The 19,435-nt window shown below is 39.4% G+C and overlaps 1 long non-coding RNA gene across 1 annotated transcript; it reads right to left on the minus strand.

The window, feature by feature from the left end:
* Positions 1 to 643: 643 nt before the first annotated feature.
* Positions 644 to 3,825, minus strand: LOC122231035. The gene is made up of 3 exons (XR_006208143.1): positions 3,739 to 3,825; positions 1,168 to 1,288; positions 644 to 789 (listed from the first exon to the last, which is right to left on the minus strand). It is a non-coding gene; the product is annotated as an uncharacterized LOC122231035 (long non-coding RNA).
* Positions 3,826 to 19,435: the final 15,610 nt, after the last annotated feature.

The raw sequence follows: 19,435 nt of genomic DNA on the forward strand, positions 1-19,435 counted from the left end.
TGTTTATCATAATACTGATATTCTACATAGAATGAGAAGAGTCAAATTGTGGTACAAGCTATGAAAAGTTGGGCTAAAAAAAAAAATTAAATACATGGGTTAATTGTTATGTAATGGTGTTAATATACATAGATTCAAACTTTCTACATAGTGTTATCCCAAATTTAAATACATATAGTATAGGCACAATTAAAATAATTGAAGGAAGTAAACCAAATATTAATAGCTTTATTTTTAAATAGTGAACATATCAGTGATTTTAATTTCTTCTGTATATTTTTCTTATAATTTTAAAATTATAGTGAATAGGATTACTTCTTAAGTGGGAAAATCCTTAGTAAACATTATGTTAAATCGGGTCATCTGGGTGGCTCAGTCTGTTAAGCATCTGACTTCGGCTCAGGTCATGATCTCGAATTCGTGAGATTGAGCCCCACGACCAGCTCTGTGCTGACAGCTTAGGGCCTGGAGCCTGCTTCGGATTCTGTGTCTCCCTCTCTCTCTGCCCCTCCCCTGCTCATGTTCTGTCTCTCTCTCTCTCAAAAATAAAATAAACATTAAAAAAATTTTAAAAAACATTATGTTAAATCAGTTGTAAATATTACAGAAGACATGAAAATAAGAATTGACAAAAGAGTACTGGCCTTGACAACTAGAAGTTCAGTGGTGGAATCTGATAAAGCCAATTAAGGTAGATGGTCTCAGAAGAGATCAAAAGGGACCAGAGAGTGAGTGGGGAGAAGAGACCCGAAGGCATCAGGCGCAGCCTCTCATTCAGAAGGTGTGGCTCTGAAAGGAAGGAGGAAAATATGTCATGATCATATCATCTTTTGAGAGTTTACCAAGTATCACACTTGATTTTTTACATTTGGCTGACAAAACAATTAAATGTTATAATGTCTGTGTATAATCAGAAAACTGACGCGTAGAGATACCGATTTGTCTTACAAAGACAAAGCAGTTGATATTAAAACCTGGCGACTTTCCACCGTACTCCAGTGTCTCCCACCGGATGGTTAAATAAGGTCAGGTGAATGGTGCCTTCTTTCTTCTCTTCCTCCTTTCCTCCCTCCCTCCCTCCTTCTTCCTTTCTTCTTTCATTCCTTTCTGCAAGTGAAGACCCATCTAGGGACAGAGGAAAGAATCACAAAAGAGTAGCCAACTTACGAATTTGGATTCGGGCCAGCCTGGATTCAAACTCCTTGCTCAACTCCAGGCATCCTCTTTTACCGCTCCAGCTCAGTTTTCTCATTTATCCAGCGGAGATAACAATTTATACTTCAGAGAGCTGTTATGACAATTAGGAAGATAATGTATGTAAAAGTATCTAGCACGATGCCCAGCACAAAATAGCCTTAATACACAGTCGATATAGTTATTGATACCATTTTGTTATATGATTGAATTGCCCTTGGTTTCCTGGAGGTGATAGAGGGCAGGTCTTGACTGTGTTGTATATTTAGGAATAGTCTCTATTTTTGTATGCAAAGATGAATAAAATTTTAGTCACTGGCTAATTCATTCCCTTAGCAGACTTCCATTAATGCCAACCGTGTGCCCGATACGGCTCTGGGAAGTGGAGATGGTCCTCTCCTAAGAAGCAAGCAGACACTTATGTAAAGTGATTATCAAAAAGCAATTAATAACTGCTCTGATAGAGACATACACTGAGTGCTGGGGAAGCCAGGGGGAGGTAAACATTCTGCCTGGGGCAGTCGCAGAAGGCATCAGAGAGAAGGTGACTTTTTAAAAATGTTTATTTATTTATTTTTGAGAGAGAGAGAGAGAGAGAGAGAGAGAGAGATAAGGCAGAGAATTCCCAAGCAGGCTTCGTGCTGTCAGCACAGAGCCTGATGCAGGGCTTGAACATACGAACTGAGAGATCATGACCTGAGCTGAAATCAAGAGTCACATGCTTAACCGACTGAACCACCCAGGCACCGGGAGAAGGTGACTTTCTATAGTGATGATAACCAATACCATCTTCTAGGGGCCCAGAAGTACACTAAAAGTTGTGCATAGTTTATTGCATTTGCCTTTACTATGTCGTCCTGCCTCCCACCTCATGACCCTCAATGAGAAGTTGCAATATTAACATGTCCCCTAATATGCCATCCAGGAAAAGTGAAGGTACAGGGCTCTCGAAGTGTTTTCTATGAGAAGCCACCCCTCACAGATGCTGCCTGAAAAGGACTCCACAGTTGAATATATTTGAGAAATAAGTAATACTCCTCTTAGGCTATTGCAATGTATGGTGACTTTATAGGTTCTGAGAAGACTTCCCTGAGATTTTTAAATTCAGACTTTCCCAAATAGCAACTACATTTTTAAAAAAGATAACAGCTGTAAATAGCAAATATCTGTATGCTTTCTGAAATTCTCTTTCTAAGAGGGAGAGTCATGGGAGTAATGGTGACTTCTGTTACATATTTTAAGGTATTTCTAATGAAAGTGGCACAGGCTTGAATGGGTGGAAGTGACAGTAGGAGAAGTTGAAAAATCGTGAAATGATATAAAGGGTGGAATCAGAAAACAACAAATCTGTGTTGTCTGGAAGACTACGTTGATTAGAAAAGAGTATATTCCTGAAAATTTAGGTTAAACTCTTGCAAAATTTCAGGAAGTTGATTTGGGGATCGTATTTAGAAAAGATATACAAAATTATCATTATACTAACATAAACATACCCTCTGTTTATATTGTTTTGCTTAGTTTTACTCTTTCTTAAGCCATTCCTAATTAAATTACCGTTAGTCATTTTTTTCATATTTCCCCAGTGTGCTAAATTTGGTTCTGCAATATTACCTGTGAATGAAAAGGCTTCTGAAATCACTAAAAAAGACTTTTAAAGTTTCTAGTTTCCAATTGCATGATTGGTTTTCAATGATAGTGTGGTCATGACCTGAATTTTCTTACCAAGTGCAATGAATCTTTTCTTATTTCTGGTTAATTATTACCATTGGCTGAATATCTGTTTAATGTAATGAATCCGAAGTGAGTCTTATAGTTTCCTTTGAAGGTTGTGAGACAAATGGTTCCAGAAGATGATTAAATGATAAAAAGACACATTCCAGGGACGTCCCTCCCTCTAGTGATCCCACTCTTTTGCACTTGGGCTCTTTAAGTTTCCAATTGTCATCAAATCGGAGTTTCCCCGGAAGTGGCCCATGGTCCACTCAGTGATGCTCGCATCACAACTGTAGCGAGGAGCTCCAAGGAAAATATAAATGGCCAGAGCGAAGTGACAGGGGGTTTGACAGCACAGGTGCAAAATCTCTATCGCGGGGGTCGGCACCAGGTGTTGCCTGGTATCTTTCCGGTTTGAGACAAGCATCCTGGGATGCGGGGAGGACTCCCAGGCCCCCGTGAGTAATTGCCTCTGCAGGAAGGGAAGGGTTAGGAAGAGCAGGGGCACAAGTGTGGAGGAGACCCGCCTTGCCTTCCCTCTCCGCAGTCAACCCACATTTCACGACGTCCATCTCCTCTTTTCCTTACACTACAGTAAGGGGAAAAAAATTAACTAAGGCCTACTTTTTAATTAAATGTAGTACCACTTAGGAAGATGTATGCTAATCTGAGGCCAAATCTGCCGCCCTCAGCTTTACAAGATGCTGGCCCCAGCAGAGGCTGTAAAGCTCTCGATAAGAGAGGCGAGGAGCAAGGTGCAGGTCCCCCAGCGATAACCTCCTGACTCCGATATTATAGGTCTTTCTGCTGGAATTGAGTTCTACATCTTACTCGATGGGTTATTGTCACCGATGAGTAATGAACGCACCCAGCCCGAGTCCCAGGGTGCAGGAGGCGGTCGGCCAGGCCACCGGGAGGCCCAGCTGCGGGCGGCGGGGCGGGCGGATGAAGGGAAGGCAGTTAAAGGCGCAGTGACAGCGGCGACCGCGCGGGCCCTGCCGGGGGAGCCGCCACAGGCCGGCCTGGCGGCCGGGGCAGGGAGCGCGTGCATTAATCACAATGCTCCCCGGGCTAATGGACAGCGCCGAGAAAGCAGCCGGGACCCCAGAACAAAGGCAGAACATGATGAAGGGCGCCCCTCGGCCAATGGGGACTTTGCAGGGCTGGTCTGGAGAAGGAAATAAATGGCAGTTACCACCGCGGCAAACTGAAGGCGTTAGGCATGATTAGGCAGCGCGCTTAGGGGAGTCTGCTCGCGGTCCTAACAGCGTGCCTTCGCGAACCCGAATTTGTTTCTTTGCATGTCTGATTTGCTAGCAGCCTCCTAAGGAGTGGCGAAGGGTCTCCTTTCTGAGCAACGGCACTGCAGGCTTGATAGGAGTTCTGTATTCGTTTCTGGTTGTAATTTTAAAAATCATGTCTGGGTAATTTCTAGGATGTAACAGATGATACCGTTAGGTATGAATTTAAAATCCTCGTGTGCGATGCGTTTATATATTATTCTTTTTTTAAAAAAATGTTCGTTTATTTATTTTGAGAGGGAGAGAGAGCATGAACAAGCAGGGGAGAGGTAGGGGGAGACAGAGAGAGAGAGAGAGAGAGAGAGAGAGAGAGAGAGAGAGAGAATCTCAAACGAGTTCCACACCCAGCGTGGAGCTGGACATGGGGCTTGATCCCACAAGCCTGGGATCACCACTGAAGCTGAAATCAAGACTCGGACCCTCAATGACTGAGCCACCCAGGTGCCCCTGTGTATTATTCTTAAAGTTACCATTGAACTGAGAACCTGACTAGTTATCTGCAGTGAATTTTTTTTTAATTTTTTAATGTTTGTTCATTTTTGAGAGAGAGAGAGAGAGAGCACGAGCAGGAAAGGGGCAGAGAGGGAAACGTAGAATCCAAAGCAGGCTCCAGGCTCTGAGCTGTCAGCACAGAGCCAGATGTGGGGTTTGAACTCAGGAACCATGAAATCATGACCTGAGCCCAAGTTGGATGATTAAGGGAGTGAGACACCCAGGCTCCCCTGCAGTGAATTCTGATGTTCCACTTGACCATTTCTTCTCTTAAAGTTGGGGTGGTGGTGGAGAGACAGAGAGAGAGAGAGAGAGAGAGAGAGAGAGAGAAGAGAGAAAAACATGCCTCTAGCCAAAGATAGAAAAACTTTAAGAGCGGAAATTGAAAACACATGACCTTTCTCTGAGTCTAACATAGTGCAGTTTTTAGGAATGATGATTTAAAGGGAAGTAAACCAATTGGCATTTTCTTTTATATTTTTATAGTGATTGTATTGCACTGAATTATATGATAAACTGATTTATTTATAATCCTTTTTATCTGGAAGATTTTTATAATCTCCTTCACATTTAGCAAAATAGTTCTGATGCTTATTTTAAGAAAGATGTTAACTCAGAAATTCCTGGAAGAAAAGGATGGAAAATGTGGAATTAAGTACCAAAAGGCAGAGTAAGTGGGTCACTAGTTCAGGTTGGGGAAAAATAGGGGAGACAAAGTTTCCCTCCTTCAAACCAAGAGCTCCTAAGGGTCTTTGGCTTAGGTGACACAGTGAGGCAAACTTTCTAACTCGCCAGTCTCTTGCAAGAGTAGGGGTGGTCCTCTGCATTCCTTTTTCTTTGCAACGATGAAATTGTGTTAGTGGTACCTAGTGCCCTGTTTGTCTCTTGTGATTCAGTTCCTTTTTGAAAATAACCCTCTTCTTTTTTCATTTTTAGTCACTGTGATATGGTAATGTCCTACCTCTGCACTCCCCCTATTCCATGCTGATTAGAGAAGAAGCAAGTTAGAGCCATTGAACTAGTTGTCAGCCTGCCTAGAATCTAGTTCTGCATGGTTACTAATTGTTTGGCCTTTGGCAAGTGGTTTCATCTTGGGGAGTAGAGGGGACCTCCTTTTTCTCATCTGTAAAATCCACACTTGACAATGGCGTTTCATTGGCTTTTTGCTCCTTCCCTGAAAATGCAATTAAACTACAAAGTCTTCACCTGTCTCTAGTTGCCTTTGAACAAGGGACTCAGAAACTGAAATGAAAGGTCTATCATGAATTAGGATACACAGCCTGTTCCAATAGTAAGTTTTGCTAAACTCACATGTATAGTATATGAGATAAAGTACCTTAGTGCCTTTAATATGGGGAAGTCTTAGGGTTTTAGATAATGACGTGCAACATCCCAGTAACTGCAAAATTAACACATCAATTACCGTAAGTTATGGTCCCCAATTTGCAGGGTTATCCTCCTGTGATTTCTTCTCTCAGCCTATCTGTGTGGTTCGGGCTCACTTCCTGACTGCAATCAGATCCTCACCTATCATTATAATAGAGTGTCCTGAGTCTAAAGCACACCGAGTTCCCTCAGAATCATGGTGCATTAGTTAGAACGTATGCCATGCAAAAACCACCCAGGCCTTTGTGGCGTTGTAGAATTCTCCTACCTGCCAGATCATCATTTGGATAAATAGGTTTGGTTCCCATAGTCCTGCAAATAAAAGAGTTGAACCAGAGAACTCATGGCTGCTCTTATTTCAGAAGAACAGTTGACTATCCCATCATTTAAAGTAAATCAAGGAGTCCTATTTTGAGCCAGGGAAGAAAGAGATTGAACAAGTACATCATGATTTAGAAAATCAATTCTGTTAGTTAACCTTCAACCCACAGCAGTACCCCAATAGGCTCAGGTCAAATGAGTATTAATGAATGTTTTTCTGAATGTGTGATTCTAATGGATAGGATCAGCATATTGTTATTTTTTTACACTACATTTTAAAATTTTACAAAATGTAAAATGGCCGAATTGGCTTTAAAAATGTACAAAATGCATGGTTCCCAAAAGAGTGAAAAAATCCTCACAACTAGAAGATTCTGAGCATAAGATTGTACATAACCTTAAAAGTCTAATTTAGTTTAAGATATTGATTGTAGATAAGAATCTGAAAATGTCATTTAGCTACAGAACACGTTATGTATATATATACATGTATCTATACACACACACACACACACATATACACACATATATATATTTCTTTATCCATGTCAAAATTTCTCAGGTGGTGTTCATTTTGATTCTTGCAGAAGTATCAGGAAGCAAATTTCATGGTGTACTAAAGACTGATAGAGCAGATATAATCACAGAAAGCACAAGCAAGTGTTTATTCCTTGCTACATAAAGATTATATCGGCGAGAAAAAAACTCTTCTGGAATGGATATAATTCCAGTACTTGCTCTTCTGAAGTGGGATTAACTCTTTTTGCTGTGGCCCATGCCCTTACATGTTCTAATGCATTTGAATTGCTGCTGAAAAGAAACTAAGTTCTTGTTAGAATTTAAAACACAGGCTCCATTTCTGCCTAACAGTCTTGTAGCTGCACATTCCCTGAAGTGTATCCCATCTGCTTTTGGGAGCTCTCATTGCAATATGCAGTGATTGCAGGATAAGCACACCATTTTCCTGTCAATACTTTCCTATTAGCCTCCTGGATCCATACATCATCATCTTGCTGGCCTGCAGTTTGCTTATCTTTGTCTCCGAGGCTGCCTTTGATTTATCTAACACCCAAGCTAATGAGGCATGGAGCCCAGGGTGGCTCCAAGGATAATGCACTCCTGTATAAAAATGCTTAAGGAAGGATCAAGTGCTAATCCATTCTAGACTAAAAGGCCTAGCCCTTCAACAAATGTTGTATTTCTTAATCGCTAAACTAAGACTATAATAGCTCCCCCTTAAGCTACTACCATCAGTAAAACTATACACACTAACTACATGCAATTTACCAAAAGAACTGAAAATTGGATTTTAATTTGTGCTTCCAAAAAAAAAAAGGCCAAAAAATAGTTTCTATCTTAGCAACAGTTATTACCATTATTTGACAGCATTCTTATGCAAAAATAAGTTAGCTTTAATATTTAATTTACAGTAATAGTTTTATATTCCCTCGCTGGGACCTATGTTTTTCCAAAGACAAAAATAACAGAAGCTACAATGTTACTGTGGCAAGGATAAATCAAGCCGGCTATTTCAATAATGGAGGTAATTACAAAGTGTACATATCTGAAATGTACGGAGTGGTTAGGGGTTGTTTAATTAACATAAAAATTTCAATATCTTCAGCAAGTGTATTGGTATCACAAAAGCATTGTTAAAATGTATTTCAAAGTAGTTATGATTTTCACTATTTCAGTTATACACATTTTGAGCCATACGGACCCTCTTTACTGGTACACGGTGAATTTTACATCATTGCCAACTATACAGCACAGGTTGAAGAAACTAGTGACTATTTAATTTGGCCAATATAAATAACTAAACTGGAAACACAGGCCCAAAATATTTCTCTTAGAAATAATGTCCAAGTAGAATATCTATATTAAACTAGATGCGTAGATAATTCCCAAATATCTACTCCCTCTTATTTTTTCAGTGTAAAGGACCCAATGTACAGAGGTTCTCAGAAAGTGATTTGCTCTTTCTATTGGTCATATGCAATGAGCAGCAGAAGGCAGAGGATTCTTCCTTTTATGAATCTTTTGCCAATGGTAGGATCAAAACTATTCTATTTGAAAGCAAACATGGAAGGAAGGAAAGGAAGAGAGGGAGAGAGAGAGAGAGAGAAAGAAGATGTGAGAGAGAGGAGAGAAAAGGAGGAAGAGGAAAGAGGGAGAGAGAGAAAATGAAAAGAAAAATGCCAGTCTGCAACTAGATCATGGGAAAAGTCCCAGGAGAAGAAGGTTCACTTGGTATCATGGTACAACAGGAAAATCCTTCACCCATTGGTTCACTTTATGCCCCTGAGGACCTGACCAAGGTAATAAGTCCATTTATTGGTCACTAACTGACATTATTGAGAACCAGGGCGGAATTTAATGATGTGACATTATTAGGAATTGTTATTGAGATGTAAATGATCTTTGGTTGGTTTATTTAAGTCACATAGAGAACCTAGTTTAGAATGAAAATTACTTATTGATTATTAGAGCAATTAACAGAATAAATTTTAGTGCTAGTATTAACATTTTCCTGAAGTCCAAAACTATTGTGGCTTAAACTCAGCAAAACACTTAATTGGTCTGGGATTCAAAGATTAACTTCTGTGGGGAGATTTATCCTTATAGGATTTTTTAAAAGCAGTAAAACAATTGCCAAAATCTATTCTAAAATATTTGAGGTTCTCCCATTTTGGCTTTAGCAGGGGACAAAACAAACAAAAAACCAAACGTCAGGTAAGGTGGAGTTTCATAAACTTAACCACATAAAGAATGCAATATTCCGTTTTGCTCTACAAACAAAACCAACCCAACAAAAACCTTTGAGACTAATTAAAGCGGAATCTGTATTGTAGATTTCTTTTTCCCTTTCCTTTTGTTAACGTCTATCAGTCAGTCAGCATCACTCATCATTATGGGGTTGATTTCCTTTAGTTCTAATTCTTTCTTTTATCAGTTTTATTTTAAAGATAGAATCAATTTTTAGAATATGACTTTTGATAGGACTGATCATCCTTGCTATGACTTTCAAGAAGTGAGAATGGTGTGTACACTTCCATGCACAAAGATGTAGAATAAAGTTAATGCATCGCTCAACACCCAATCTTCGAAATTTGCTTGAATTATTTTGATGCCACGGGCAAAAGGTTTTTTTGCTTTGCCATTGTTTTGTTCATTTTTGTCTTTAACTATGTTATTGCCATTAACCTCATCTTAGTATGCCTACCTATCCATGGTGCTGTGCTGAATACCCTTCAAGAAGGAATTCTAATGGGGCGCCTGGGTGGCTCCAGCGGTTAAGTGTTTGACTCTTGATTTAGGCAGCTTAGGTAACGATCTCACCATCTGTGGAATCCCAAGATGGAGCCCCCCATGGGGATCTGTGCTAACAGTGTGGAGCCTGCCCCTCCCCTGCTCCTGTGTGCTCCTGCATGCATGCTTACTCTCTCTCTCTCTCTCTCAAAATAAATAAACTTAAAAAAAAGCTTAAAAAAAAAAAAGAAATCCTAATGGACCTAAACTGTTGACTGGTATTATTATTATGTAGAGCCTTAACAGATATGCAAAAGCCTGAGTAAGGATTTGGGCTAAATCATTGTATTGGTTTCTTGGGGCTGCCATAACAAAGTGATTTAAGATGACAGAAATTTATTCTTTTACAATTCTGGAGTCCAGAAATCCAAAATCAAGATGTCTGCAGCGCTGTGCTCCCTCTGAGTGCTCTAGGGAAGAATCCTTCCTTGCCTCTATCTAGCTTCTCATGGCTTCTGGAAATCTTTGGTATTCCTTGGTTTATAGCTGCATCACTCCAATCTCTGCTTCTACCTTCACATGACTTTCTCTCGGTGTGTCCGTGTCTTTCTTTGTGTTCTGTGCTCTTCTTAGGAGGACATCAGTCTTTGCATTTGGGGCTTACCCTGTTCCCCTACATCCTCAGCTTAATTTGAGTACATCTCCAAAGACTCCACTTTCAAATAGATTCACAGGTTTTGAGAATTAGGACATAATGGTATCTTTTGGGGGTCACAGTTCAATCCATGACAGTCATATACATAAAATCATTATTTCTCACCTGGTTCATTAACAACTGCTACTGTTTAGTGGGTGCCTAGCGTGTACCAGACACGTTGCAGGCTTTATAAACCTATGTAAGAAAGTACTATAATTCCAATTTGCACATAAAGATATCGAGCTTTAGATACCTTGCCCAACGTCACAAAGCTTGTGCAGGGCACAGCCAGTATTTAAAGTCAGGTCCTTCCTATTTGGAAGTGCACGTACTTTTCCTCCTATGGTTTTTGTGGATCAAAGAGAACATTAAGTGCTTATACTTGGTTTGGTAGAGGGTTCAGTCTTAACATAAAAATGACTTACATACATATGTAAACATTCAGATATAAGGGAAGAAACCAATATACAGACCAATATACAAACCAATATACAGAATGATCTTAGATCATGCTGGAATCCTTCAAAATGTACTCACCTTGCCCAAGGAGATCTTCATTTTGTGGCGTGTGTGTGTGTGATATGTGGATAACACCAGACATTACATGAAATATGAAGGCTCCTCCCAGTGTTCACTTTTTGTAGTTCCCAAGGCACCATCTATTTTCGGAGAAGTATCTGTTAAAAGACATTATAAAGCAGACCAATGAGATTTTTTAAGAAGTTGAAACAACTAAACAGATATCACTTTGGAGAGGTGTTAGGGGATAATTTTAGATGTGGACACCCCGCTTATGTTAATGTAGGTATTTTATTTCAAATTGCTTTAGTGTAAAGTTTCTAATTCAACATTGTGCTTGCTGAAGCTTATAAAAACAGAGCTTAGTTCTATCTCCGAGTGAAAAGGGAAGAATGAATTATAGAAATGCTTTTATTATTTCTTTATTACACAATTGTTAGCGACAATAGGATATTCTAATTAGAGTTTGCATTTATTTTGTTGTTATTAGTGAAGGTGAGTGTTAAAAATTATATTTCTTGGCCATTTACAATGATTTTATTTGCCTGTTTATGTCCTTAACTCTTTGTGTGATGTGTGTGTCTGGGAAGGAATTGGGCATTTTTTTTTCTCCTAATGGTTTGCAAGAACTCTTTCTATAGTAAGGATGTTAATGATTTGTCAATCATATTTGTTGCTTAATATTTTTCCCTGCCTACGTATTTCCCCTTAACTTTGTTAATAGTGCTTTTCTTTGACCTCTCTTCCCCTTTTGGAGTCTTCGGACACCAAAGTTATTGAGCTGTTTCTTTATGAGCCTCTCTTTAAGGCTGTTTTAAAAAAACATCCCATTCCCTGAAGACTATTTAAGTATTTTCCTAACATTTTTATGATTTTTTATTATCATCCTCATAATTATGATTTTGCATTTTTATCTTTAATCCATGTGATAACTTTTAGCCCAGGTTTTAAGTCTTCATTCTCTTCAACACCAGGAAGAAATACTGTTCTCCCTAAATTAAGTAGCATCTATGATATGCCACACTGGAGAAAGATGCTCCTTAGGGGGGAGGGAGGGACCCGCTGCATAGTCTCACTGAAGCTCAAGTTCTTTAGCTCACATTATGTAATAGGACCTAAAACCCATATACTGGCAAACCGCTTTCCTCACTCCTGTCTCAGTTTCTCCACTCTTGAACTGCAGAGTATTGCGCTTGCCTCTAATTCTTCAGAAGCCCTTGCCCATCGCATAAGTGCTCTTTGCCTGTGCTATTCATTAAGATGCCAGACCACGTTTATGCGAAAGATGAGGGGAAATCACAAGTGAGCAGCATAACCTGTCCGAGCCCATTTGCTGATCTATGAAGAGGAGATAACAATACTTATTCATATGGTTGATATGAGAAAAAAAAAAAGAAATGATTGATATAAAGCACGTAAAAGCATTAAATTTATTACTAATGTTATTAGTGTTATTAATATTGTTCCACGTCTGATCAAAGATCTTGTTTGGGGGAGTTTTATTTTTATTTATTTGTTTGTTTCCTTTTCTTCTTTTCCTTTCAAATTTTTATTTAAATTCTAGTTAACCTACAGTGTGGGAGATGTGTAAATATCCACTAAGCTGGGGTTTATTTTTGCATTTCAATTATTTGCAGTCACTCTGCTCCTATGGAAGCATTAATATAGACCATGTGGGCCATTATTTAACCCAGGGAAATGTGGATGGCCTCGGGGTAATTACATAAAGTATCATGAAAAAACTTAAACTTTTAAAATACTTTTAGGGCCCAGCTACTAAATATTATCTTTTAAAAATTGTGGAATGGTAATTAGGAAATGACCTAGACATGTGAAAACATCACCTAAGGATGCTTAGGGAATTATTCAAAGTGTTTTCTGCGACAATATCCTTTGCATTACTATGTTGCAAAAGATATGTAATAATGCAGATGGGATTACAATTTCTACCTTATTCCTTTCTATTTTTTAAGAATCAAATTACACCATTGAACCAGGTTACTTAATCAGCTTCGTAAAGATTAATAACAAAATAGACAAACGAGGTGGAGCACACTTCGTCATTCACTGAAGCATATACAAATTCTTAATTTTAATGGAAATTTCCTTTGAGTCAGCAAAAATGTACATGGGGCTTTTTTTCTCCGAATCAATCTGAGCACATTAGGTCAATAGCAGACAATTGAACAACTGTCACTCTCCTGTAACAATATCCATCAGGAAAAAAAAGTGTGATTATAAACTTCTATTGCCCTTATTTAGTGTTCTAAACATACAGTTATTATAAAAGGACATAGTTAGAGGTGGGCAGGGTTATTTACTGATTTACCTTATTTACCAATCGGCCTCATTGCCTTTCACAATACTTCAGACCAGAATTGTCTTAGATCATGCCAGAATCCTTTGAAATGTAGTCACCTTACCCAAGGATATCTTAATTATGTGACTTTGTGTGTGTGTGTGTGTGTGTGTGTGTGTGTGGTGTTTCAACCATTGAAGATATGCTTGCTTTCTCTGTACTCTAAACGCATGTATTTTTAGATTTTTTTGAGATAGTTTTTCAGACTATGTAATATCTATAATAGATAAAATTTGCTTCATGCTAATCATAGGCATTATAAATTGAAAGCCACATGCTTAGTAATTAGCCTGTAGGGTTTGTCTTTCTGCCAGGATAGGGTGGACTCCCTGGACAGGAGATGTCACATCAACTACAGGGAAGCTGTGCTTGCTCTTATCCAAAAGGCCAAGAAGGAAGGCAGCCAACTGGCTGGAATTTAGCAGTCAGTCCAATGGTTTGGTGCCTGCTGGATGTAAAGTAATGGACAGGGTGCCATGGGAGATCTCAGATGAAGCAGAAGACACAAGAAGGACTTTAAAATCTAGGAAGGAGAAGGTCTGTTGAAAATGGAACTAAGCAATAACCCAACTAAGAGAAATGATCAATAAAGGATTGTTTTCAGTGCTTAAATATTTCAAATTAGGTAATTGGTGAGTATTCTAAACACAACAAAATATGTGTTATTGAAATTTTTTCTCTGGATCCGTTTTTGCTTTAGAACCAAAAGCTACATTATTTCTGGCCATCTTGGTTACTGTTGATTGCCTGCCCAGAGGTTGCTTCTCTCTTCTTCCTTTTGAGGAGAATTTTCTTTTGTGGCCTCACTCCTCCTGCAGCCACGTGTCACTTGAGGAGTGCCCAGAGAAACCAACAGGCACTTGACATCTCCCTGGTAACTCTCGTTGGTGGGCTGTGGTGGACATGTGACCAAGTTGGACCCATCAGATGAAGGGAGTGTGATTCTACGTTGGGGGGGACCTCCTTTTTTTTTTTTTAAGCTGAATGCACTCGGGAAAGCCTGAATCCCAGTTGTTGCTGGCCACCCTCCTGTGACCAAGAAGGAAACCAATCTGAAGACAAAGTGCGTATATACCAAGGGGGTAGGGCTGAGAGAAATGACAAAAAGTGGAGAAGCAACCTTGAGCATGTAATGCCTTGAGATTGCCCTACCTAGGGCTTCCTGTTATATGAGAGAACACATTTCTAGCTTTTAAAAGCCAGTTGGAGTTGGAATTTCTGAAAGGATGCTAACGTCTCCATCATCTTATGAAGATCATCACTGAAGGCAATTGTGTACTACATTTTATATAGCATCTTAATTTATTGTATGTATGATTCTCTTCCACCATGGCTTTGAAAGCTGCCTGCCTTCCCAAGTCCTCTGCCTGTTGAAGAAAGCTGAGCAGTTAGACTTTGTGGTATTTGGGTTTACAGATTAGTTTTAAAATTATTTTAATTGCCTTACATTTTCATTTTTCTCAGCCATAAAATTGAGTTAATTATATTTCTTTCACAAAGATGCATGGAGAGATTGTAGGCAATCCCTATTTAAGTGTTGTTTTTTTTCTTAAATCTGAGTTACAATGCAACATAATGTCATGTAATTATATATTACTTTTACCTGTGAGGAAGCCACATTCTTCCAAAACTCAACACTTAATAAGGAAATGTCTTTTAAATCATGCACTTGATTTAAACAGAATATCTGTACTTCAGTCTGTGGCTGACATGATCCTGGAATCTAAAAGGAAAATCCTTCAATCAGAAAGCTCTGATTAGCTTTTTTTTTTTTTCAATCAAATTCTAACATAGATCATGTTGATTCGGGAAAAAAGTGAGATCTATAGCTGTGCACCAGGCTAGACAAATTACTTTAGTCTGAAGATTGAAAAGGTTGAGAGCCTGTTTGCAGGAACCTGGCTTTGCAGGCAGTGATTCCAGCCACTAGTCGTGTGTGTTCCTTTACCCCTTGGGTTCTGTGACTTCCTCTGCAGGCGGACCTTTTCTTATTGCTAATCCAATATCCATATTCCATCATTTGTGTAGCATAGTAAACTGGTGGTCACTCACTGGGTGAAGTCATGGCATAAACTGTCCCTCTGGGCGCTTGCTAGCACTCCCTTTCTCTTTCCTTGCCTTGAGACTCATCAGACACACTGTTCATATCTGAAGCTGTGTTTACATGATTTGCTTGTTGAAAAGGGACATTTCTCAGAAGTAAGCAAAATGTAATAGAAGTTAAATTTGGAACATGCCATTCAGAAGGGGGTGAACTATTGTTTTCTGTACCAGTTGTGAGGGTACTTCTGGCAATATGTGTAAATTTCTTTGAGCAACCCAAGGGGATGTGAATATGTTATTGGTCTTTATCTTTAGAAACTTCAGATTATTTTCATTCATTAATTCTACCTTTAAAGACTTATTGAACATCTACTTCATGTTATGCATTTTGCCAGGGGCTGGGAATATGTAAAACAATGATCAAGGTCTCTATAGTGTTTATGATCTGGTGGAAACAGAGGAAAATCAGATGATGGTACAGGCGAAGTTCTTATTAACTCTGTGTAAGTGCTGTGACAGAAAGCTATGTACTGGGGGAGCAGAGGAAGGATTGGAGGGAATTTGACTGAATTCCAGAAGGCTTATGAGGGAGATACCATGGAGAAACGAAGGGAAAGCCTGTATTAAGACATAGAACATCCCATGCAAAGGCCCAGTGGCAGGAAGGAGGAATACTCTTTGAAGAATTGAAGGAAAATATTGTGTTTGGAGAACAGTGGATGAGAGGTTCCAAATGAGCCTGCAGAGGGGGGCTGCCTGCCAGGCCATGCAGGGCCTCATCGGCTGGTTTAAGAGCATCCTATCCTGAGAGCATTAGTGAGAAGTTTTCAGGAAGGGATGTGTGAAGTCTGATTTTATTTAGGAAAAATCACTCAAAATGCAGAATGCAGAATAAAATGGATTTTATTTAGGAAAAATCACTCAAAATGCAGAATGCAGAATAAAATGGAGGAGAATAAAAGCAGAATCCTCGCTGTTTTTGAAGCCTCAGTTATCACGAAAGTCTCCTTTGCAGCTGGTTTCTCGCTTCTCCCAATCTCCAAGCAGGAAAATGCCCCCACAGTGTGTCCACGGTCACTTTCAGTGACCTCACCCAGATTCATGCTGTTTATATACTGATGACAACCAAATGTTTATCATAAGCACTGGCCTTTCCCATGTGCTACCAAACACCCAGTGGCCTCCTTGACATCATCTCTTGATGTCCGATAGATACCGCACACGTAACGTCCAGAAATGGATCTCCTGATCTCCCCAGACTTGCTTCTCCTATCATGTATTAATAATCTGAGTTGCTGGCAACCTTGGACTTCTGGGCTTAAACACTTGGAGTCATCCTTAATACCTTTCTTTTCCTTCACACCTCATGTCCAATCCATCAGCAAATGTTTGCTTCTGGCCACAAAATCATATCAGAATCAGACCACTTCTTACTCGCACTGCAATGCTCCTGGTGCAGCCTGCTTGCATCTCTCATTCAAATTGTTCTAACACCCCTTGCTGCTTTTAATGTTTCCTCTCCTAGACCTTTACCCCAGGCTCTTCACAGCACTGCAGCTAAAATTCCCATAGGAAGAATTCCCAAATGGAAGTGTGACCATACCCTTCCATGCTTGAAACGTATCAGTGACTCCCAGTGTCACTCTGAGTAAAATGTCCTCCAAGGCCCCTGCCATTTATCAGTTATTGTATCTTTCTTACTCTCCCTCTTGCTTCCTCCTCCTCACTAGTCCTCAAACACTCTAGGCCATGTTTCTGCTCTGAGTCTTTGCACCTGTTGTTCCCTCAGCCTGGAATGCTTTCCCCCATGGGGCCCACATGACTGACTCCCTCTCCACTCTTCAGGTTTCTTTCAAAGGATCATCTCAGTGAAACCTTCCCTGGCCACCTATAATTGCAACCCTTCCCCACCCCTGCCATTCTTCATCCCTTTTCCTGTTCATCCCTTTTCCTGTTTTATTTTCCTCAATGGCTCTTATCAGTAACATAATTCTACATACTTTGCTTACTTTTGTAAACCCTTCATTCTTGCTGTGCATCCCGAACGTACACTTTAGAGTGTGAGCCTCATAAGAGCAGGGATCTTTGTTAATTAAGGCTGTTCGTTGTTGTGTCTTTAGTGCCTAGAAAAGTGGTTGGCACACGGGAGGCATCTTAGAAATATTTGTGGCTGAATGAATTTATCTTTGTATTTTTCACACTTAATTGGCTGTTGAGTATGTAGTAAATGCTCAATGAATGTTTCACAAGTGAATGAGTAGAATGACTTAGTATATGTTTTATTGCCAGTGAATTGCCCTTTGAAACAAAGTACTCAACAATTTTTTATTAATTCATTCACATGGTAGGCATTCAATAAATACTTGTTGAATGACTAAATGGTTTTTTGAAGACTGTTTCGACTGCCCAGCCCACAGTAATTTATAACATACTTGAGTTCCTATACAGCAGTATTTACTATTTATGCTGCTCGTTAGTTATCAAGGGACCTTACATGGCATGCGTCAGAACCCATCTCCATCCGGAGGCTCTGGCTTTTTGAGCCTGAAACCCGAGAAACTGTTAGCTGGGGATGAACATGTAGAAGATTGAATGAGTGAATGCACAAATAAGTGTAAATAAAATGAAGTAGCTGCACTGAGAAGGCTCCACTAAGCTTTTCACTTCCTGCAGTTTATCCACAGAACTTTCCTTGTCTGTACTTTCTGAATTCACATCACATCCCACTTCTAGCCAACCCAGAAGAAAAGGATAATGGCAGCTATAGGAAACACCTTCTCAAGTGTGATTCCCAGAAGATGTGCCTCAGAATCAGTGAGGCAGGATGGTTGGTGCTATGGAGAGAAGCTTGTTAAAAATGCAGATTCTGGGTTCTGGCTCCGATCTACCATAACAGAAATGGGGGCGGTGAGGGATGCTACAGCTAGGTGAGTCTACACTGTTTGTAAGCTTCCTAGTGATTCTTACACTAAAATCTGAAACCCAGTACGTTCTTTGACTAAAGGTGAGATTTCACCCTGCCTTTAATGAGACCATCTCGACTAGGGCACTGTCCATGCTGCCAGAGACCATTCTATAAGTCACATGCAGAAAAATCCAGAAATAACCTTAGGGGACCCATCTTCAGGGGGATTTCTGCTTCTGAACTAAATTGTACACACTCTAATTCTTAATATCTAGGAATTAGAAACAGGATTTCTGGGTGAAATAAGCTTGAAGAGATAGAAATATTACTGCTATGAATCCAGAATGGTTTATGGCAGGTAAGGATTTTCAGACAAGAAAATAGGACTATGAGGTTAATATAACTGGAACATATGCAATGGAAAAAGAAAAAAGGAAGAGCTGTCAGGCTATGGTCTGATGGTTGAATTTACAGAGAAGGTGATAGTTGCCATTCTCTGTCCACTGGAAGGACAGACCAGAGAAAACAGATCAAATATTACAGTAATATGGTTTGAGTGCGATGTAATGTGTATTTTCCAGATCACAAAATTGTTAAATGCCGAATTGAGTTTCCCAGAGAGGGAAGTTTAGAATCTCCTTCAGTGAATGTCTTTAAATTGGGATAAATATAAAGTTGTCTAGGGTGTTGTTTGAGGAGAGACATTACTACAAGGCAGGGGGTCATAGGCTCAATAATATTTCAGGTCTTCTTTGGTCCCTCATTTTTAAATCTGAAATGTTTCCAAAGTAATATTTTGTAGGTAAAATGACAAACAAGCTCTATACAGACAAGTAGGTAAAAATTTAAAGAATGAGATTTTAGAAGGAGCCGTTTGGGGATTTGCATTCCCTACATTGGAGGGAAACAAAATGAATTTTAGGTTTTGTATGGTTCTGCTTCATTAACTTGATCATGGGCAAAACGAGACTCCAGATTTCCACCTACAAAGTGGCATATGAGGTGGCAGTTAATTATTTATATCTCCTATTATTATCAGATTAACACAGCAGGCATATGCAATAAGCAAATGAATTTGACTTTTTTTTTTCCTGTTTGCTCTGACAGTCTGGAAGCAGATTCATTTTTGTGGCTTTCTTTTCTAAGATTTTTATCTGAGACAGTATTTTTAAAAAGTGTCCTAGTACAGATCTAAAGTGTTAGCAACAGAGAACTTGATCTGCAAAACTGGAAGTAACCAGAGCAGATGTGTTGAT

Source organism: Panthera tigris, chromosome A1, assembly GCF_018350195.1.
Source record: "Panthera tigris isolate Pti1 chromosome A1, P.tigris_Pti1_mat1.1, whole genome shotgun sequence".
NCBI lineage: Eukaryota > Metazoa > Chordata > Mammalia > Carnivora > Felidae > Panthera > Panthera tigris.